This window comes from Microcebus murinus, chromosome 15 (genome assembly GCF_040939455.1).
Source record: "Microcebus murinus isolate Inina chromosome 15, M.murinus_Inina_mat1.0, whole genome shotgun sequence".
Taxonomy (NCBI): domain Eukaryota; kingdom Metazoa; phylum Chordata; class Mammalia; order Primates; family Cheirogaleidae; genus Microcebus; species Microcebus murinus.
Window position 1 is genome coordinate 36,219,638 of NC_134118.1, and position 20,734 is coordinate 36,240,371.

The 20,734-nt window shown below is 45.8% G+C and overlaps 1 long non-coding RNA gene across 1 annotated transcript in view; it reads right to left on the bottom strand.

The window, feature by feature from the left end:
* Window positions 1-997: 997 nt before the first annotated feature.
* Window positions 998-20,734, bottom strand: part of LOC142876406 (uncharacterized) — a 38,499-nt gene continuing 18,762 nt past the window's right edge. Inside the window, exon 3 of the long non-coding RNA XR_012923304.1 lies at window positions 998-1,267. This is a non-coding gene — a long non-coding RNA (uncharacterized LOC142876406). The remainder of the gene's footprint in view (window positions 1,268-20,734) is intronic.

The window sequence follows — 20,734 nt, forward strand, 5'->3', positions numbered from 1 at the left end:
GAGACCCCGTCTCTACTATGAATAGAAAGAAATTAGCCAAACAACTAAAAATAGAAAAAAAACTAGCCAGGCATGGTGGCACGTGTCTGTGGTCCCAGCTACTCCAGAGGCTGAGGCAGGAAGATCACTTGAGCCCAGGAGTTTGAGGTTGCTGTGAGCTAGGCTGACGCCACGGCACTCACTCTAGCCTGGCAACACAGTGAGAGTACGTCTCAAAAAAAAAAAACAAAACAAAAACCAAACGATCATGCAGAGCCCCTACGTGAGGGTTGCGCTATTCTTCGTTCAGTTTAAGGCTGTGTCTGGGGTTCGGGTGGAAGCAGGCCCCCTGGGAGGCAGCTCCACGCCCCGCCCCCACCCGGGCAGGGTCACCAACACGTTTCCCCTTTGGCCCAAATTAGGTGCAGAGCAGCCCTCTCTCCACTGCCCGGAGATCACCTTACCGAGCCCTCCGTGCTCAGATGAGCGCTGCTTTAACTGGGGCTTTGTAGATCGATGGCAAAGGAGGATCTGGGGACGTGGTTTCAAGTGGTTTGAGGTCTTAAGTCTTTCACTTCTGAGTTTCAGGTTTAGTGCTTTTTGTACCTTTCCTTTCAAAGAAAGAACTGCAAGCCCACTTATCAGATTGCTGCCGGGACTGGATACACGCTAAGGGCTCCCAGGGGAGGGAGGGCGGGCTGGCGGGAGCAGGGCGGGGTGGGGGCAGACGCGCCCAGAGTGGCAGAGAGGGGACACTTTTTAACTGTCGTGTGTTGCTTGCCCTGATCAGGATGAAGTCTATAGCACAGGTCACACTGCCTGCTGTTTTAGGAAAAGTTAAGGAAAAAACCGTGTTTTCTTGATTTTTAAAAAAATCTGTCAGGATATAGAAGGAAGTACTTAAGGTAGAAATGTAAAAGGCAGTGCAAGTCTGATAATATCCACTATACTTAGTCAAATATGAATGCGAGTGGATCAGTTGTGTTTCTACAGTTCTGAATTCCTGTGGCCCAGGGAACCCAGAGAAGCGGTTCTAGAACAGAAAGGGAGCACATTTCAGTTCTCTGCGCAACTGCCAGAGAGACATTTATTGCTCATGGAATGGCCATGTTCTCGCCCCCATTTCCTTACAGTCAGGCGTGGACGATGAGCACAGCGCCATGTGTGACTTCCGAGCAAAGTACATCGTTGCTCTGCCGTAGGGACCAGCGATGCTTCCTCAGCCTGGACTCCTGAGTGACCACACGGAGCAGAGGCTACCATACACGTGACCCATGTTGGGAGTGACCTGAATGAGAAAAAAAATTGTTGTAATAAACCATTGAAATTTGGGGGTCAATTTGAAACTGTATGACCTTGGGTGGGTAAGTCATTTCACCTAGACCCGATGACAAGGGCTCAACTTCCTTTTCTAGACAAGTAGGGGAAATCGTGCCACTTAAAGAAGAACTAAGCCAGGCTCCTTCATGCGTTTGTACCTGTGGCTAACTTCTTATGGCAGAGACCCCCAATGTCTGTTCTCCCCTTGTTGCTTTACAATAGAGCCACTGGTGTGTAGGTGGGCATGTGAGTGCCCAGAATAGAGACAGCATTCTCTAGCCTTCCTTGAAACTAGGTGGGGCCATGCAATTAAGTTCTGGTTGAAGGGATGCAGGTGGAAAAGCTGCGTGAGACTTTTAAGAAGCAACCTTATAGGATGGGGCATGCCTTTCTTCTCCCAGCCATCTTTCCTGCTGCCTGAAATCCAGACATAATGGCTGGAGCCCATGCAGCCATCCTGAAGCAATGAGGTGGAAACAGCAGCCCACCAGGCATAGACTGCCTGCCTTTGGTCTTCTTTTACATGCGACCACTGCTATTTTGGGTTTTAGCCTGAATGGATACACCCTTCTTTCCTCAATTGTAATCACTCTTATTTGTAGCTGAGTCATCAGTGACCTTGCTTGACCAGAGATTCTTTGCTTCCAAACCCACATACATTCAACTAGCCTCATTGCCCCCAGTTAGAGAAAGCAAATAGAAGATATATGTCGAGAGAAATGTTTTGGTTCTGCCTTAAATGAAAATGAAGCAGAAATACAGAAGTTGTTTTAAAGTATCTTTAAAGCCACACCTGTTATGCCTCTGTTGCCCTTTTATTGTGTTGCCTGAAATGCCTCATTAGGTGCTTCCAGTTCCAAAAGAGGAAAGGGGTGTATTCAGATCACATGCAATGGCTGCTCTATGGCATTAACTGTTTGTCTGCACTTGTGTGCACACTTGTGTCGCAGCATCTCACATTCCCAACTGCCCGGTGCATTAGCCTGAAGCCAGGGTCCAGGTCTACTTTGTTTTGCATCCTGCACTGCGCTGGGTACACGGGCTACCTGTTATAAACGCGCTTACTGGAACCTTTTCCAGAATTGCTTTAGATACTTCAACCATCTGCACCTTTATACACGGTAGACAAAATTTCAAGTCTCATTTCATTTCCCTGCTTTTTTTCCTTCTGGTTAGCTTAAAGAAATTTCTAGTAATCTTTAAAATTTCTCTTTAAAGTAATATTTCATGGCTTTTTTATTTCTGTTCTGAGAATTACATGCAATTAGGTTTTGACTTGCAAATTCTAACTCAGCAGCTCACTGCTCTTAGCATAGGTTACTATGTTCCATTGCCTTTCTCTACATAGACTCATTCAGAAACAACTGCATTCTTTAAAGGCACAAAAATTCTCATTTCAAAAGCACCAGTATTGTAATTGCTTTTATTATGATTATACTACACAATTGTCATTGCAATTGCTTTAAAATAACAATCTACTATCATAGTTAAACACACTCTAACAAATGCATACCGGATTTATATACTATCTGATAATTTTTCTTCAACGATTTTACATGTTTTATACTTCCTACAGAGAAATTTACTGTTGCATTAAGCTATTTCATTGTCAGTTAGGTTTTTAAAAACATGCACTGTCAGAATCCTCAGCTATGTGCTTTAATCTTACCATTTATTGTTTTTATTTTTATTTTTTTGAGACACAATTTCGCTCTGTTGCCCAGGCTAGAGTGTCATGGTGTCAGCCTAGCTCACAGCAACCTCAAACTCCTGGGCTCAAGCCATCCTCTTGCCTCAGCCTCCTGAGTTGCTGGGGCCACAGGCATGCACCACTATGCCCGGCCAATTTATATATATATATATATATATATATATATATATATATATATATATATATACACACACTTTTAGTTGTCCAGCTAATTTCTTTCTATTTTTTTTTTTTTTTTGTAGAGACAGGGTCTCTCTCTTGCTCAGGCTGGTCTTGAACTTCTGAGCTCAAATGATCCTCCTGCCTCGGCCTCCCAAGAGTGCTAGGATTACAGGCCTGAGCCACCCTGCCCGGCCTAATCTTACCATTTATAACTGGAACAGAAATGAAGTCAGTACTTCCAAAACAAACTTTTCAGTTTCAAAGATCAGCCAGCCTTAACTTGGTTTCACAAGTAACAGGTGTAGGAAGCCCTCCTGAACACAGGCTGTAGGTAGCTCCAAAACCGTCTCCCTGAGACACCTCACGATATTCGGGAAGAAGCTCTCTCATCCCCAAATGGTTCTTTTCTATAAATAGAGGCCGCATCCAATCTCTGGGGTACAAGCGCAGGAGTTTGACACACAGCCAGGCAATAATAAACCAGGTGAGCTTGTTGGGTCAGTTTGTGGAACATGTTTTAATTTTAGCTGTTCCACATCACAGCAAGAACTAAAAAGAAGAGTCTTCCACTTAAAGGTGGGAGGCAGTAAAAACAAAACGGAGCCAGGGCTGCCTCACTTAACACAATGCTCTGCCTTGGCGCCCACATTATTATTTTTTTTGTTTTGTTTTTGAGACAGAGTCTCACTTTGTTGCCCAGTGAGTGCCGTGGCGTCAGCCTAGCTCACAGCAACCTCAAACTCCTGGGCTCAAGCAATCCTTCTGCCTCAGCCTCCCGAGTAGCTGGGACTACAGGCATGGGCCACCATGCCCGGCTAATTTTTTCTATATATATATTTTCTATATATATTAGTTGGCCAGTTAATTTCTTTCTATTTATAGTAGAGATGGGGTCTCGCTCTTGCTCAGGCTGCTTTCGAACTCCTGACCTTGAGCAATCCGCCCACCTTGGCCTTCCAGAGAGCTAGGATTACAGGCATGAGCCACCACGCCCAGTCAGGCACCCACATTAAAAAGCTTCTGGGCACAGGTGGGCCATGCGCAGGGCTTGTGCAGCCATCTGCAGGGCACTTGTGCTGCCCCAGACCTGAGACTGCGGAGCACCCGCCCTTCTCAGTGCTGCTTCTACCTTTCGTTCCAGCGAGCGTCCGTGGGACCTGGCATCGCCCTCAAAGGCTGTCGTCATAGCTCCCTGATTCCAAGTGGAAATGTGTGTACGAAGCAGGCAATCGAGGCTCTGTGTTCTGAAGAGAACAGATACTCATCTAGAAAGAGGTCTCTCCCTCTCCATGTTGAATTAATCTGAAACAGGTAGCAAAATTCACAGACTAGTGAATTTTCTGTTTTTGCAGGCATAACAGCAAATTACTGGATGCAGAAACTGAAGCTGATGTTTCCAGACACCGTCTCCCCTTCGCCTCTCTTTGCAGATTACGACATCCCTTTCTTCCTTGGCTCTTCCTGCCAAGGCCGGGTTTCGGTCGTGGAGTGCTCAGTGTGCTGTGACAGCCTCCTCCCATTTCTCAGCCCTGTCGGCCTCCACTGCTGTGGCTTCGGCTGCTCCACAAATGGTGTCTGCCAGGTCACTCCCTCCTGGAGACTCTTTGATACCTTCCCACTGTCTTCAGAATAAACTTGAAGGCCTTCCCTTGGCCCTCACGTCTTCCCAGCTCTGGGACTTGCCCACTTCTCTGAGCTCCTCTAAGGGGCTTCCTCGACACTCTTTGCACGGGTCATTCGGAATTAGCCTTTGCCAAGTGTGCCCTCCCCTCCCCCTCCCTTCATCTGTTAACTTCTTGGTCTCTAACTCTATTCGGGAGATTCAGTGACCCAGGAAGCCTTTCCTAACTTTGCGGGACCCTCTTCTGGGCTCTCTGTGCTCAGGCGTGCCTCTGTCATGAGCTGACCCCACGGCATGGTCACTGTGGGCACCAGTATGATACAGACTGCGGGTCCCTGCAGGGAGGGCCGTGCATTATTCACTAGCACTTGGCACGGTGCTGGGCACAAATTATGTGTTCAATAAACATAATTGATCGGATGAGTGGATCCATGGCCAGGCAGAATTGGAGAGAAGCAGTCACACTTATGATGCCCCCTGCAGGTCCAGACACCATCAAGTCGTCTTCTGTCCCTCTCTGTGAGTCTCCCACTTACCCAGCGTTTCCTCCTCTAGCATCTCTGGCAGGCCCCTGAGAACATACCGAGGCTGGGGAGTGGAGTGGGGAGGGGAGGAGGGATTGTTCTAGAAAGGTGCTTTTGTATGTTTCCCTAGCCATTTCCGTTTACATCTCTAATAACCCCCATCGTATCGGATATGGGTGAGAACCGACCACTACAAGGATGGAAGAAGAGCAGAGAAGGGCGGTGGGAAAGGAGAGGAAAACACACTTTTTTTTATAGTACCAGTGGAAATACAGTATCACAAATGAGATTATAAAGAACCTTTTCAAATTGATAGAAGTGCAGTTAAATTAAAATAATCCAAATATTTTTTAACTTCCTCTACATACACATAAGCTGTAGGCTGTGAGTATTTCTCTTGACTTTCTCCCTCAGATCCATTCTCTGCCGTGTTCTGTGCCCTGGGAGGAAGACACCTGCGGGCTGGGCCCCTCGGGCTCCTGGGCCCCCAGCTCTAACTTGGGTCAGGACCACAGGAGCACCAAGAGTCGATGAGAGAGAAAGAGAAGAAAGTTGAGGTATTTGTTTCTTTTTCTCCCTCCTTGTTCTCGTGGCTCCTGGCAAGGTTCACCTGCCCTATTTTCAACAGGACTGCCAGACTAGACTCAAACATGTTGGTAACCACACTTACTTAAAGAATATGGTATTGGCCGGTCTCCATGGCTCACACCTGTAATCCCAGCCCTTTGGGAGAACGAGGCAGGAAGGTCATACCCAGAAATTCAAGGCTGTAGTGAGCTATGATCATGCCACGGCATTCCAGCCTGGGAGACCGAGTGAGACCCAGCTCAAAAAAAAAAAAAAAGAATATGGCATCTATAGAATTAAGTAAGTGCTCTTTCTAAATGTCACTGTTACAGAAACAGGAAGTGCAGTGGTCCTGGGCTGGTCGTTTGTACCACAAGTGGACAGTGCGGAATGAGACTTTTCTGGAGTTCCCCTTCCAGCCCCTCTCTCCTGAGATGGGGCCACAAGCCCTGTGCTCAGGCCTCTTTCTCGTCCTTCATCTAACCAATATTTATAGAGTACCCAAGGCATTGAATCTGTGACAGCGAATCTGAGCCACGCTGGCACCAAAAGGTCATTTCCACTCTTCTTTCGCTCAATAACCAAAGTCAAACGTTCTATCCAAAAGCCAAATATCCATTGCTGCTCTCTTCAGGTCTTTGGAACTTCTCATTCTCCTGCTTCCAGATCTAAACGAGCAGTGTGAAGAACGTTATCCATCACAGGGAACATTGCAAATGCAGATACAGGATAAAGAAAGAGTGCTCTGCTCTGGAGATGAACCTCTCGCTGGGGTCAGACGCGGTGCTAAGCACTTCCACATGCTTCACCTAATTTAATCTTCTTAAAACCCCTTGAGGTAGTGAGCATTATTTCCCTCATTTTGTAGGTAAGAAAACTGATTACTGCGAAGTGTCGAAATTTGCCCAAGGTTACACTAGCTCCCGACTGCCAAGGCAGGATTCAGACACAAAGACGCCAGGACGCTTGCGCTTAACCACCAGACTCCGTCACTGTGAGAACTCAGACAAGCCTGCCATCCTCTCTAAGCCTGAATTTCCTCCACTGAAAATGAAGGGGCAAGATTAAATCATTCGAAAGTCCCGTTCACCCTAAACCTACACAGTTCTCCCCAGGAGGCTGCTGGACCTCCGCCTACCGCCAGGTGGCGCGCAGACCCCTGTCCCCCGCCCTCCCAGCCCGCTAACTGTGGCGTGGGAATGGAGGGGAACCGTGTTCCCAGTAGTAATTGGTGCAGAGTCACATAGCTTCCACGGGGCAGAGCCAAGAGTTTAACCAGCTGAGCTGACTCCTGTGGGCACGTGTTTCCATCAGCCACCGCGGCTCCACTTAGCTGACAGGTTGGACGGGAGACCTTGGGGGTCTCACAGCACCATTTCCTGTTCTTTTCCTGCACATGGTGTGTCAGAACCAATATTGCAGATAAATAAGCTAAAGAATTAATATGCATGTCACCCCCAGGTGGGTGTTCTTAGTGGAGAAAAGAACTGCTGCCAATAGAACACCCAAATCTGCTCTGAAACCCCTGAGACCTCTGACAGGCAGCCCCTGATGTGCGTGCGTGTGAAAATAAAAATGCACTGAATGAACTTAGCATGCAGAGATGAAGACACAGGTTGTGATAGGAGCACAGCCAGGGGCTGGCTTCCCATGGATACAGCTTTTGAGACCACAGGTAGCATCTTCAGGGAGAATAGGTCATGGCAGCAGGGATGGTCTGACCATATGCATGCCCTGACAACCTCAGGGGGTAAGAAGGTGCAGGGACTGTCCTCAGTGTGCTGACCTTCCCTGCCGGTACAGTCAGGGATGTGCCAACCATCCCACCCAGGGCCTGCCTTGTCCCCATGCTCCAGGAGTGGAAATGGGGCAGTGATGTCTGGGGACTTGGAATGTGAAACGGAGAGAGGGAGACAAATATTCTGCCATGTTAATGTTCTGCTCAAGGGGGAGTGTGTGTGCATGCCCACACTAAATAATGAAAGTGGCAATGACAGCCAGACACCAAACATTTCCAAGGAGAGAAAGTGCAGTGTGAGGAGGTGAACAGGACTACTCCACCAGTGTACAAGGATCCCAAATTCCACCCCACTGCACTGTAATCTCACACCCACTCTCCAGATTCCAGAAACGTCTGTGGGGACATCTAGTCACTCAATCACTTCATTAAACCCCCATGAGAAGTTAGATCTGCAATCCTGGCTAACGGCAGTCTTTGGGAGCAGTAGAAATGTTTGCTACAGAGAAAACAGTTGGGAAGGTCAGCATGCTCATTTACAACTGAGTTTTCCAGCTTAAATTCCTATTTTCATAGTGAAAGAGAAAAATATTGGTCTCTGAAAGATAATTTTTTTTTAAAACTAAGCTAAAGTGATTTATTTAGAAAACTACCGTGGTTTGCAAAGATGGTTCCACAAGAGTGAAGAGTTTATCTCCCCCTACAGCGAGGTCGCACAAAGCCTCCGAGAGCTAGACAGCAGCTATGAATCCAGCATCAACACGCTCGGTGGGAGCAATTAGCACTGAGTCAGGTCCGCGTACATGTTGGGAGCTGATACGACTTTAATCGTTGCAGCCCACTGTGTGAAGAAATAAGCACTTATATTAGCTCTAGGTCAACGGCTGTGGCTCTCCCACGTTTATGAGCTTGGAGACTTGTCAGGCTGAACAAATAAAATAATACTCGTGGCTCCTTTGGTCCCACCATCTTGCCTGGGATTGACTGTTCTTCACATGAAATGTCAACTCCAATCAGCAAGGAGAACAAAGCAAGGCGGAATATTGGCTTAAGGAGGACTAAGACACCATCTGGTGGCCGTTTACTATAAATCTTCGCCTCCCATGCAAATTCCCCACACAAAGGAGCCCGGCCTTTTGATTTGTAGGAACCCTTCTTATGACCTGGGAAGGCCTGAGAATACCCAGGCTTCCACAGCATGGCAGGCCTCTTGTTCATTCTTGTTGCAATTTAAAGTTCTCAGCCCCAAGTTTTATGACACACTAGCCAGAAAGCCCAGAGAGGAGGGAGCGCCCCTCTGAGGTCTCTCACAGCATGAGAAGAGGCATTCAGGCTGTAACATTTTACTCTCTGGTTGTGAGAGTTCTTGAAAGGAAAAAAAATGCCCAAGAAACTCTGATTTTTTTTTTTCTCCATGAATATTCTGCAGTAAAATGGAAAAATATAAAGAGCCTGTCTTTCAGGTTCCCCTTCTCATGTAAAACTTGCTTCCCTGATAAAGACCATTTTTACAAGACTAGCCTTGGGCTCCCTGACCACAAACTGGCTTTTGTCCTCTTTGGCAGATGGCAGTGACTAAATGACCCCAACTTGACATCGTTTAATCAGCAGCCTCAGAGCAAGGCTGTCCCACGAGCAAAATTCCCAAGTGCATGAAGTTCTTCCCTGGTGTCCCTGGACCCCCCCAACCTAGCCTGCAGAATTTGTCCCCTCTGCCCACTTCATAGCTCCGCAATGGCCCATCCTGACTGAGGTGTGTATCCCAATTCTGAAAAATCTTGCTTGTTACGATAAAATACTGTCTGGGAGTATTTTCATGTTACTAGGGGCCCTGTAGAACCTGCATGAACCAAAGGACAGAACTTCCATTAGTGCCAGTTGGGGAGGGGGTGACAAGTCATGACAAGTAGTTCTGGGCAATAGACCCTGCTGGAAGCCCCCTCACCTGTAGGGAGCCAGTGCTTTGAGTGTGGTGAGGTCGGCCCTGCTGAGAGAAGCTCGAAGACCCTGTGCTTTGTCCTACCATGCTGGAGCACAGGGCCCGTGGCTCTTGTCATGTGAGCAAGTGCCTTCACCACGTCTCTCTCCTGCTGTGGCTGGCAGAGTTGTGTTTAGACTTGCTTGCTCTGAAGTAAATAGCTGGGCACTTCTCAGAAACGGGTACTTCATGTTAATTAACAGGAAGGAGATGAAACAGGAACTTAGCTCAGAAGGAGCCGTTCCCCTCACAGATGAGGAGCAGCAGGCTGGGGAGGGGCAGGAGACCAGGGTGTGGAGGAAGGGAGGGGTGCAACTGAGCAGGTAAAAGTGTTCCCAGCACAAATTGGTTTGTTTTTCCTTGTTTGGGACTAGAAAAGGGAGAAAGGAGGGCAACTCCTTATGGCTCACTTGCCTGGACACTATACTTAAAGTTCCAGGGGTCCCCAAGGAATCCTCGTTTGCAAGGCCAAAGGCTGGGACAACCTGTCAGTTTACTGTTTCAGGATGCGGATTGCACCTGGACTCCAGCTAATTGGGGGGGGGGAGAGGGAGAGCACCACACAGGGTTCCACAATTCTATTTTGCTCTTTTTAACTGGAATAACCCCTGAGCACCCATAGAGCCATCCTCCTGGCCACCTGCTGTTCTGTAGCCCCCTCCTGGAATACTGAGGCCGCTGGGGACTCTGAGTTGGGCCCAGGGGAACCAGGAGAGAAAGACCCCATGGCCTGGAGTCCCCCACTACCTTGCAGCAGGGTGAGACTCCTTCCCACCTGAGATCTTTGGGGATAGAGAGCCTGGGTCTCTAATCTCAAATGTCAAGAGCTCCCCCTAAGCCATGGTTGTGAAAGTTTGTCAGACTTACTCAGCCACTGAAAATATTTGACAGAAAACTTCCAAGGTGTTATTATCAAGGCACCACCTTGAAAGCAGAAACACAACTGGACGTAAGGTAAGAAGAACCAGAGTGTTAGGGGTTGAATGGAGTCCCACCAAAAATACATATTGGCTTCCTGGTACCTCAGTACCTCAGAATGTGACTTTATTTGGACACGGAGTTTTTACAGAGGTAACAAGTTGAGATGAGTCGTTAAGATATGACTGATGTCCTTGTAAAAAGGGGAAACTTGGACAGAGAGAACGCCATGTGGATAGGAAGATGTTCATCTGCAAGCCACGGAGACAGGCCTGGAACAGATCCTTCCCACATGGCCCTCAGAAGGAAGCAGCCCTGCCACCTTGAATTTGGACTTGTAGCTTCCAGAACTGGGAGGCAATACCTTTCTGTTGTTTAAGCCACCCAGTTTGTGGCATGTTGTTACCAGAGCCCTGAGAAAGTCACACCCGTGCCTTTGCGTGGGTACCCCCATGGCTCTGTGTGATCAGAATTTCAGCTGGAAACACTCCGGAATCCCTTCTAACCGAACACCCTCTGACTTTCTGGCCTCTGCACCTATAAAAACAAACGGAACATCTGGCCCACTCAGAACCTACAAAGTTGGTGGACCGAGGCTCTGTTTCTGTGCAACACATCACACATCACCGCATTGCAAATGCACCACTTTCTGCTACAGCCACGCCCAGTGATAGGGTGACAATTGCTGCCTGGTTCTGAAGCACTGTTTAAAATAGTGTATTGCTAGAATACAATAGAATACAATACAATGTGTATTGAAACACATTTAAAGACAACTCGGTGAATGGGTTAAAGAGCACCTCTCTTTCCTTACAAGCTTGGGTCCTCCTCCAGCCATGCCTGCCTTCAAGTTCAGGGCAGGTTGATCTCGTGCGCTGCTATTGGACGGTGGTAATGAGGAAGCCCAAGCCTTTGAACCCACCATGTTAACCACATTCTCTATTCCCACTTCGTTCCCACAACCCTGCTGTCAATTTTGCTGGGTCTTACCTGGGAGTTTGCATGTGTTGGGTGAGCTCTGAGTGTGTGTGGGTGGCAGGTGTAGGCTTGTTGGGGGAGGAGGCACAGGGGAGGGGTGGCGAGGGTGCAGACTAAGGCTGGCATCCAGGAGCAAGCTGGGGAACACTGTGGAGGGTCCATGGATTCTCGAAGGTGACTTCTCCTGTGAATACTTGTATCGTTTCCTTTGCAAGACGCCTCTTAAGCAGGCAGCAGCTGTGGAAAGCAGACCTGAAATTTAACAGGTCAATTAAATACCCTGTTTGGACATTCTGAGACTGAGATTGGCAGGACCATTCCAGGAATGGGTAATTGGGAAGTGTCCCCAGCCCTCCTCGTCCAGAGCCCTCCTGGAGTGCAATGAACTCAGAAAAGAGATCCTGGTGCAGAAAAGGCCGTACCTGCAGGTGACCTAATGTAACTTTCACTCCTGGCTGGGTGAGGTAGGGGGGGTGGTGGTGCAGGGGACAAGCCTCTAATGTGGCAGGAAAAGGGAGGGGTGGGGAGGGGGAAGGGGTGGGGGCAGGCTCCTTTGAGGTGGTTCCATGTGTGCTGAGTGACTAAAATGAGGGTGAGGTAATGAATAATCTGCAGACTTCCAACTGCTATAATTCTGTGTGAATAATTCTGATAATGACCCTTTACTCAGCAAGGGTGGCATCCAGATAAGCAGACTGCTAGCGCTTTCCCGTCAGCTTCTGTTAACAGCGCGTCGATTGCCATCTAACATGTCGTAATGCACAGCCGTGACGTGACGGACAGGTCCCTGTTGGGCCTACCGGGCCGCGAGAGGAATGATGGGACGGGCGCCTGTGTAGACCGAGGGGCGCTGCCCCACGAGGCGCTCAGGGCTTGCTCGCTCCCTCCTCGCCGCCCCGGGGATCACCTCCTCTCCCACCGTTGGTGAGCACCAGACGCCCCCCAGCACCTCCCAGCCACAGCAAGGTCAGATGGACAGAGGCCCGGGTTGAGAGGCGGGAGGGTTCAAAGTTTTCTTTCTGGTAAGGGGCCTAGGGGGAAGGCGAGGGAGGCTGTCCTGACCAAATGGCAGGGCTGTGGTTTATTTGTGCATCTCGAAGTAAAAATTCTGATGCCATCCAGTGCCCTGGGTTCCATACTCCCCGAAGTATTATCTCTCCCAATATCTCTTTCCCCTCTTCGGTAGGAGCACTTCCAAGTTCTCTTTGGGGAACCACCCCTCCCTCCAGCCCCAGCCCAAGTGTTTTGAGGAACTTCACCCACACTTCCGGCTCTCAAGGGGCGCGCCTAGCAGGTCTGGCCAATCAGAGTACTGCCCCTCCCAGGCACAGTGATTGCTTCAGGCATGGGCCAATCAGGGATGCTCTGGGATCTTTGTCTCGGTCCTGGGAAAGAGGTGCTTTATTTCCACCGGAGTTACTAAACCAGTAGGATTGATCTTGAACGGCCAGGGAGAAGAGGCTGCCCACGTGGAAGAAGAGGGTGACCAAGAATAAAGCAAACACAGGATAAAGCCAAGCAGAAATGAGAGAGAGAGTAGTATTTCTGGCATCAAGAGTCTAGACTCAGCTTTGTTTGAAATTGACTCAGTATTTTTCAGGCATATAAGCCAACAAATTCTCTGTCTTCTATTTTTGGTTGGGTTTCCGTCATTTGCAACGGACAGAATTATGACCAATACATAAAGCCCATCAGCTCTGCACAGGCTCGGCATACAGACTCTGCTACAGTCTCCATGACAAGAAGGGATGGGCCCCTTCTCAGAGAGGGACCAGTGGATCCGAATCTGTGCTGGCAATGTGCCCACAGTGCCCCTCCTCGTTTTTCTTTCTCCCTTCCTTTCCTCCCTGGTTTTCTTCCTTTCTTCCTTTCTTTCCTTTCTCTCTCTTTCTTCTTTCTTTCTTTTCCCTTCCTCTTTCTGTCTCTTAATGTTACCTAGGATTTTAAAAGATGCTAAACATTTTGTTTTGCCAGAAAGTAAGCAAATGTTCAAAAAATGATGGTATACAGGACAAGGAGCAGCTGGAAGGGGCTCCTACTGGGCAACTCTGGAACAATTTCAGCACAAAGTAATAGGAAGCAATAATTAAAGACCATTAAAAATAGGAATCTATGAATCCATACCAATAATAAACATATAAATAGATGAATGAATGAACAAAGCAACAAACAAATACAGGAGCCCCTCACTTATAATGGGGCTACATTCCAATAAACCCATTGTAAGTTGAAAATATCATAAGTTGAAAATGCATTGAACACACCTAACCTACTGAACATATAGCTTAGCATAGCCTACCTTAAACAGGGTTCAGAACACTTACATTAGCCTACAGTTGGGCAAAATCATCTAACATAAGGCCTATTTTATAACAAAGTGTTGAATAGCTCATGTACTTTATTAAGTACTGTACTGAAAGTGAAAAACAGAATGGTTGTATGGGTACTTGAAGTATGGTTTCCACTAAATACTTATAGCTTTCGAAGCTTCATAAATCAAAAAGTCTTAAGTCAGACCATCATACAGATAGTCTGGGACTATCTGTAAATAAATGGGAGAGTGAAAAGGACTTTTAACTATAGCAGAATGTTAAGCATCAGCCAGTAAATGTGAAGGAAATCACTGTTGAAAATGTTTGAAATTTTTTTTATGTTAAAAAATCATTTTTAAGTTATTGCAGTAAAGATTTTAATAGCAATTACATGGAATATGTAGATTGGGATAGTACAAACATTTTAACAATCTTAATTCTTACATTCCATGAACATGGGATGTCTTTCCATTTATTTGTGTCTTCTTAAATCTACTTTAATGATGTTTTGTAGTTTTCAGTGTACACTTTTTTTTAATCTCCTTAGTTAAGTTTATTCCTAAGCATATTAGTCTTTTTGGTGCTATTATAAATGGACTGTTTTCTTAATTTCCTTTTTGGATTGTTCATTGTTAGTGTATAAAAATGCAACTAATTTTTGTGTGTTGATTTTGTCTATAGCAACTTTACTGAATTCATTTATTACTTATAACAGTGTGTGTGTGGGGGTGTGTGTGATCTCTAGGGTTTTCTACATATAAACACTTTATTTTTTAAACAGGAAATGTTAAAGTTACAAAAAAGAGAAAAATTATGAAAGTATTTTAGTATAAAGGAGACTAAGGAACGTGACAATTAAATCCAATACCTGATCCTAGAGTGCATCCTCTATTGGAGCAGGGAAATGTTCTAAAGAACATTACTGGAACAATTAACAAAAGTGGAGAACAGATGGTAGGTTAGGTAAAAGAATAGTATCACTATTTAATTTACTGAAGTTGAAAACTTTACTGTGGTTGTGTGAGAGAATAGCACTATTCTTAGGAAATATACATTTAAATATTTAGGAGTTTGATAAGGGCTTTGATATATGTCACTCTCAAATGGTTCCAAAGAAAAAATAGAGGACTAGAGCAAGAGAGAGGGAGAGGGACAGAGACAGGGAGAAAGAGGGAGACAATGACACAAATAATAAAATGGGACAAAAATGTAAATCAGTAAAAGTATGTACAGTGGGGGCTATTAATGTGTACTATTCCTATTCTTACAGCTCCTCTGCAGGCTTGAAATTATTTCCAAATTGTGTTGGTTTTATGACACTGGCCCTGGCACAGGCTGTTTTCACTTGCCTGGGGACAGTGGCTCCCACCAGCTGTGCACTTTGCTGAGTAGCCCTCCTGCCCCACCAGGCCCTGCGGTAACTACAAGAGCAGCACGTGAGACTTCTTTCCACATGGACTGGTAGTTTTGTCAAGTGGAATTTAATCCTTCCAAATCAGGAGGATTATTTTGGATAAGCCATTAAAATTGTTAATTAAAATGTTAGTGTCTGATTGGTGTTATTCCCTGTTTATGGGAATTCTCTCAGAGCCCGGTGTGTGGCACCCCCCTCCCCAACCCCTCACATCTAACCCAAGTAAAACCCTGGGCCTTGATAGCACCTCCATTTCTGCCTGCACCTGAGGAACACTTCAAAGGTGGGCAGGAGGCCTAAAAAAAGGGGGGGGCATTTTAAGACACACTCCAAGTTAAAAGAAGACTGAATATTTGGGACTGAACATTTCTGGAGCCCATGTGCAAGGTAATTTTGGTAAAGAGGAATAAGACACAGTCGTTGTCCTCAAGCAGCTTCCCATCTAAAATGAGAAAAATAAAAAAGCACATGAAAGGCTAGATAGTCACAGCAGACGCATTTTCCTAGTTCCCCACATAAGAAACATCATCAGGTGATGCAAACTGGCCGCCCATCAGTGGAACAGACTATAAGGACTCCAAACGTTCAGAAAGGGGAAGGATCCTTGTAGCCAGAGCAATCTGAGAAGACTTAACTGAACCAAGAAGTAAGGTTGGGGCAGGATTGGGGTAAGGTTTGTAGATAGAAGAGGGGAACTTCCAAGGGGGAAGAACCCCATGAACCAGAATAGGGACATGAGCGTGCTCAGGCCTGTATGAAGTACTCCAGTTAAGGGACTAGTTTGTCAAGACTTGAGTGTTTGGAAAGGAGAATTAGAAGTAATCCTTTGAGTCTGTTGGTAACAGCGGCTCTGAGCCTTGAATCCCAGCAGCTTGGCTGTGCGGGTGATGGAGTATCAGAGAAGGCTTTGGGGCTGAGTCTGGGGCAGGAAGAGCCCTTCAGGCTGTTGACTGGTAGAGCCCATTGCTGGGCACCCACTGTGATTCAGGCACTTCATCTGCTCACTCTAATCCTTACAAAAACCCTGCAAGGCAGATATAATCACCTCCACCGGTGGCATGAGGAACTATAGTGCCCAGGGAAGGCAAACCCTTTTCCCGAGGGCAGGCAGTCAGGAAGGGGCAGAGCCAGCGGTCAAATTGAAGCTGTGGGCCATCAGGGTGGGCTCTCTCCAGCATGCCACTTCCCCTCCCTGCCATAGCAGGGACACAGAGTCATAGTGCCCACTCAGGGGCAGTGGCTGTGCATAAGGAAAGAAAAAGAAAGATGTAGGGAAAACATGAAGGAAAAAAAAACTGACAAGACTGGGTGAACAATTAGGTTTGGGAGGTAACTGAAAAAGAAGAGTTAAATAAAGCTCCATTTTGTTTTTGAAGCAAGAACTTACTACAGTGCTAGCTCTTTCGAGAGAGAAAAAAATGATCACGATATTTATCGTCCCTATTCTCGATAACATTTATGGTCTAGTACGAGATGCTATAAATGTACATAAATATGTATAATATAGGAAAGAATTAGATACATACTATAAAAGCAACATATACAGGATTATAGAGAAGAAGAAGATTTAAGTGGTAAAATGAAGCATTCACTGAAGAGGGAATGTTTGATCTGGACTTTAAGAAATGGATACAGGCCAGGCGCGGTGGCTCACGTCTGTAATCCTGGCTCTCTGGGAGGCCGAGGCGGGTGGATTGCTCGAGGTCAGGAATTCGAAACCAGCCTGAGCAAGATCGAGACCCTGTCTCTACTATAAATAGAAAGAAATTAACTGGCCAACTAATATATGTAGAAAAAATTAGCCGGGCATGGTGGCGCATGCCTGTAGTCCCAGCTACATGGGAGGCTGAGGCAGAAGGATTGCTTGAGCCCAGGAGTTTGATGTTGCTGTGAGCTAGGCTGACGCCATGGCACTCACTCTAGCCTCGGCAACAGAGCAAGACTCTGTCTCAAAAAAAAAAAATAAATAAAAAAAAATAAATGGATACAGCTTTCAATGGCAGAGGGAGGAAGTGAGAAGAGTGTTATAGACCAGGGTTTCTCAGCCTTGGCACTGTGGACTTTGCAGGTGGCTCATTCTTTGCTGGGGGGGGGGCTGTCCTGTGCATTGTAGGATGTTTAGTGCATCTCTGGCTTCTACCCATCAGTCAAAACTGCTCTCAGTTGTGACAACCAAAACATCTCCAGACATTGCTAAATTTCCCTCGGAGGGCAAGCTTGGTTAAGAACCACTGTTCTAATCTAAGAGAATGATGTGAGAAAGGGAGTATGTTTGGGGAATAAAGAGGCATCTGTATCAGCCTGTTTAAAAATGTGTTTCTTGGAACATTGGTGTCTTGTGAGATAAGTTATAGTCTCTTAAACAGGATTCATGGTTAAATAGCATTGAGAAATACCACATGCTTTTCCTCTCAATTGGCGGTTCACAATGTATATCAGAATAGTAAAGGCTTTGAGAGATTGTGCAAGAAAGCTGTCTGACTTTGGTTAAATTTAATTACCGCAGAGAATTTTTATCGAGAAACAGTATCAACCCCCTGAAGGGCACTATTGTATTGCAGGACAAAGCTTGGGAAGTGGTGGTGTATTTGACTGAAACACAGGGTATACAAAAGATTTAAAGCTGCAAAAGTAGAGATCCATTCTAGAACCAGATTCAAAGGGCTTGGAACTAAGCTAAGAAGCCTGGATTTCATTTAGTCAATGTGAGGGAGGCAACCAGCAGGTAACATGATTAAAACTGTGCTTTGGTTATTCATTCAACATATATTAAGCAACATTAGTCTAGTGGCAGCAATACAAGTAGATTAGAAGATGTAGAAACAGGAAGCAAATCACCTTGTTATTGCAAAAGCAGTAACTTAAGAGTGGAATGACGGAAGGAAGGGGACATGTAAAACGTTGTTTAGAGATTAATTAAACATAACATCAGAGCTGTTGGAGGATAGAACAAGAAAAGGAGTCAATGATGACTGTAACTTTTAAGGCTCAAGTTACTGTAAGCTTCTTGGTACCTTCAACAGAGAAAGAATAATCAGGAAAAGTAGCCGATTTGGGGAGAAATGAACTCATTTTGGACATGTTGAGTTTGTGATCTTGGTAGAACATCCCAGGACAGATGTCCAGGAAGTAGCTGGAATTACAAGTTATTAAATAGAAATGAAAATGCAACTGAAAATAAATTTGGGGTGTTACCTTCCTTAAGATAATATTAATAATGAAAGTTGTGGGTGTGAATGTGGTAGTCAGAGAGGGGAGGAGTGGGAAGAGAAGAAAAGGAGAAGGCTCAGAACAGAGACTTGGAGAACATGTGCACTGAGAGAGTAAAAGAAGGAAGATGATGTAGTAAGGGAGACAGAAAAACTTGTTAAAGAAGTGGAAGATCCAAAGACAAATCATGTCAGAAAAGCCAAAGATGGAAGGAATGACAAGAAATTGGCCCTATGTTACAGAGACATCAAAGGAGATTTAAACTGGGAAGAGGCCACTGGACTTTGGATTTAGGTCAAAAGAGGCTATTGAAGAGTTTCTGTAGAGTGATGAGGATAGAAACTAAGTTGCAAGGAGTGAATGGGTGGTGAGGAAGTTGAGATAATAAATATAGATTACTTCTTCTTTTTTTTTTTTTAGACAGAGTCTCACTCTGTCGCCCTGGCTAGAGTGCAGTGGCATCATCATAGCTCCCTGCAACCTCAAACTCCTAGGCTCAAGCTATCATCCCACCACCATGCCTACCTAATTTTTTTATTTTTAGCAGCGACAGAGTCTCACTGTTGCTCAGGCTGGTCTTGAACTCCTGAGCTTAGGCAATCCTTTCACCTTGGCCTCCCAGAGTGCCAGGATTACAGGTGTGAGCCACCACGCCCAGCCAGGTTACTTCTTTTTTTAAAGTTGGTCGTCACTTCTTAGAAGATAGTAGCAAGAGAGGATAACAGAATTGAATTAAGAATTTTTGTTTGTTTGGGGATGGGGAGATTTGAGCATGTTTATTGACAAACGATGAGAAAATAGAGAATGCTAAAAGGTTCAAGAGAGACTTAGGAGTCAAATGAGATGAAATCAAGGACAGAGATTCTTCATAACAGAGGAGAGATATGTCTTCCTCTAAGTCAAGAGTGAAGGAGGAGAAGATAGACAAGAAAATAGAGAACTCTTGAGGTAGAAACTGCAATAAATTCAGACCCTAATAAACTCAGAGATTCAGGTTGTCAACTGACAGTGACAGAGTCAAGAGTGGGGTTGAACATTTGAGAGCATGGGAAGTAGTGGTTGTGAAGGACACAGAAGAGTTAAAGAGAAATGGCTGACGTGGCTAGAATGATGCCTCAAATCTGCGACTCAGACTTGTAGCTGACCCAAAGAGTATAATTTGGTGACCTCCTTTAGGAGCACTCACAAGCAAAGATAGTGACTATGAGGAGAGAGAGAATTTGGAATTGCTCAGGTTAGGAACTGGCAACCAGATATTGTGTACTTAATGGCATCATTGACATAGTGGGGTACTCAGGTGAGAGGTAAGTGGGGCCATGGGGGAACAAAAACAAAGTTTAAAAATTAAAGATGAATTTTCACTCATGGGTATGACAAAGCTGCCAGTAGCCAATCAATTCTTCCACTGAGCACAATTAAAACAACTGCAACACACACACACACACACACACACACACACACACACACACACACACACACTCCATTTGAAGGCATCAGAGAGCTATAAAGAAAGCCAGAACATAAAGAACTGGCTTTATGTTCTGGCTTTCTTAAGATCAAGAGATCAAGAGATGCAATGAACTCAACATTCTCCTAATTTCCCCCCTCAAGGCATTGGTCCAGCGTAAATAGCACAAACAAAAAGGCAAACAAGCTGAACAGAGCTTTCAGCAATTTCATGGGCCTGGGGAGATTGAAATTGGAATTCAAGGCTTCCAAAGCACCTAGAACTTGAGGCCATATCAGAATAGACAGGAAGCAAGAAAATTTAGCCTAATAGTCTGAGCAGCTTTTCTCCTAAAGCTATTTGTCAATTCTTAAACAGCACAGACGTTAAAAGTGAAGAAACCAAGCAGGCCGGGTGCGGTGGCTCACGCCTGTAATCCTAGCACTCTGGGAGGCTGAGGCGGGCGGATTGCTCAAGGTCAGGAGTTCAAAACCAGCCTGAGCGAGACCCCGTCTCTACCATAAAAATAGAAAGAAATTAATTGGCCAACTAATATATATAATATAAAAATCAGCCGGGCAAGGTGGCGCATGCCTGTAGTCCCAGCTACTCGGGAGGCTGAGGCAGGAGGATTGCTTGAGCCCAGGTGTTTGAGGTTGCTGCGAGCTAGGCTGATGCCACGGCACTCACTCTAGCCTAGGCAAGAAAGCGAGACTCTGTCTCAAAAAAAAAAAAAAAAAAAAAAAAGAAACCAAGCAGAAAGTGGCTGCTAAATTTGAAAAGATAAGTAGAACTACTGACAGTTTCAATGAGCTTGAAAAGATCAAAATCAGAGGTCAGGGTCTGGTAAGGAGG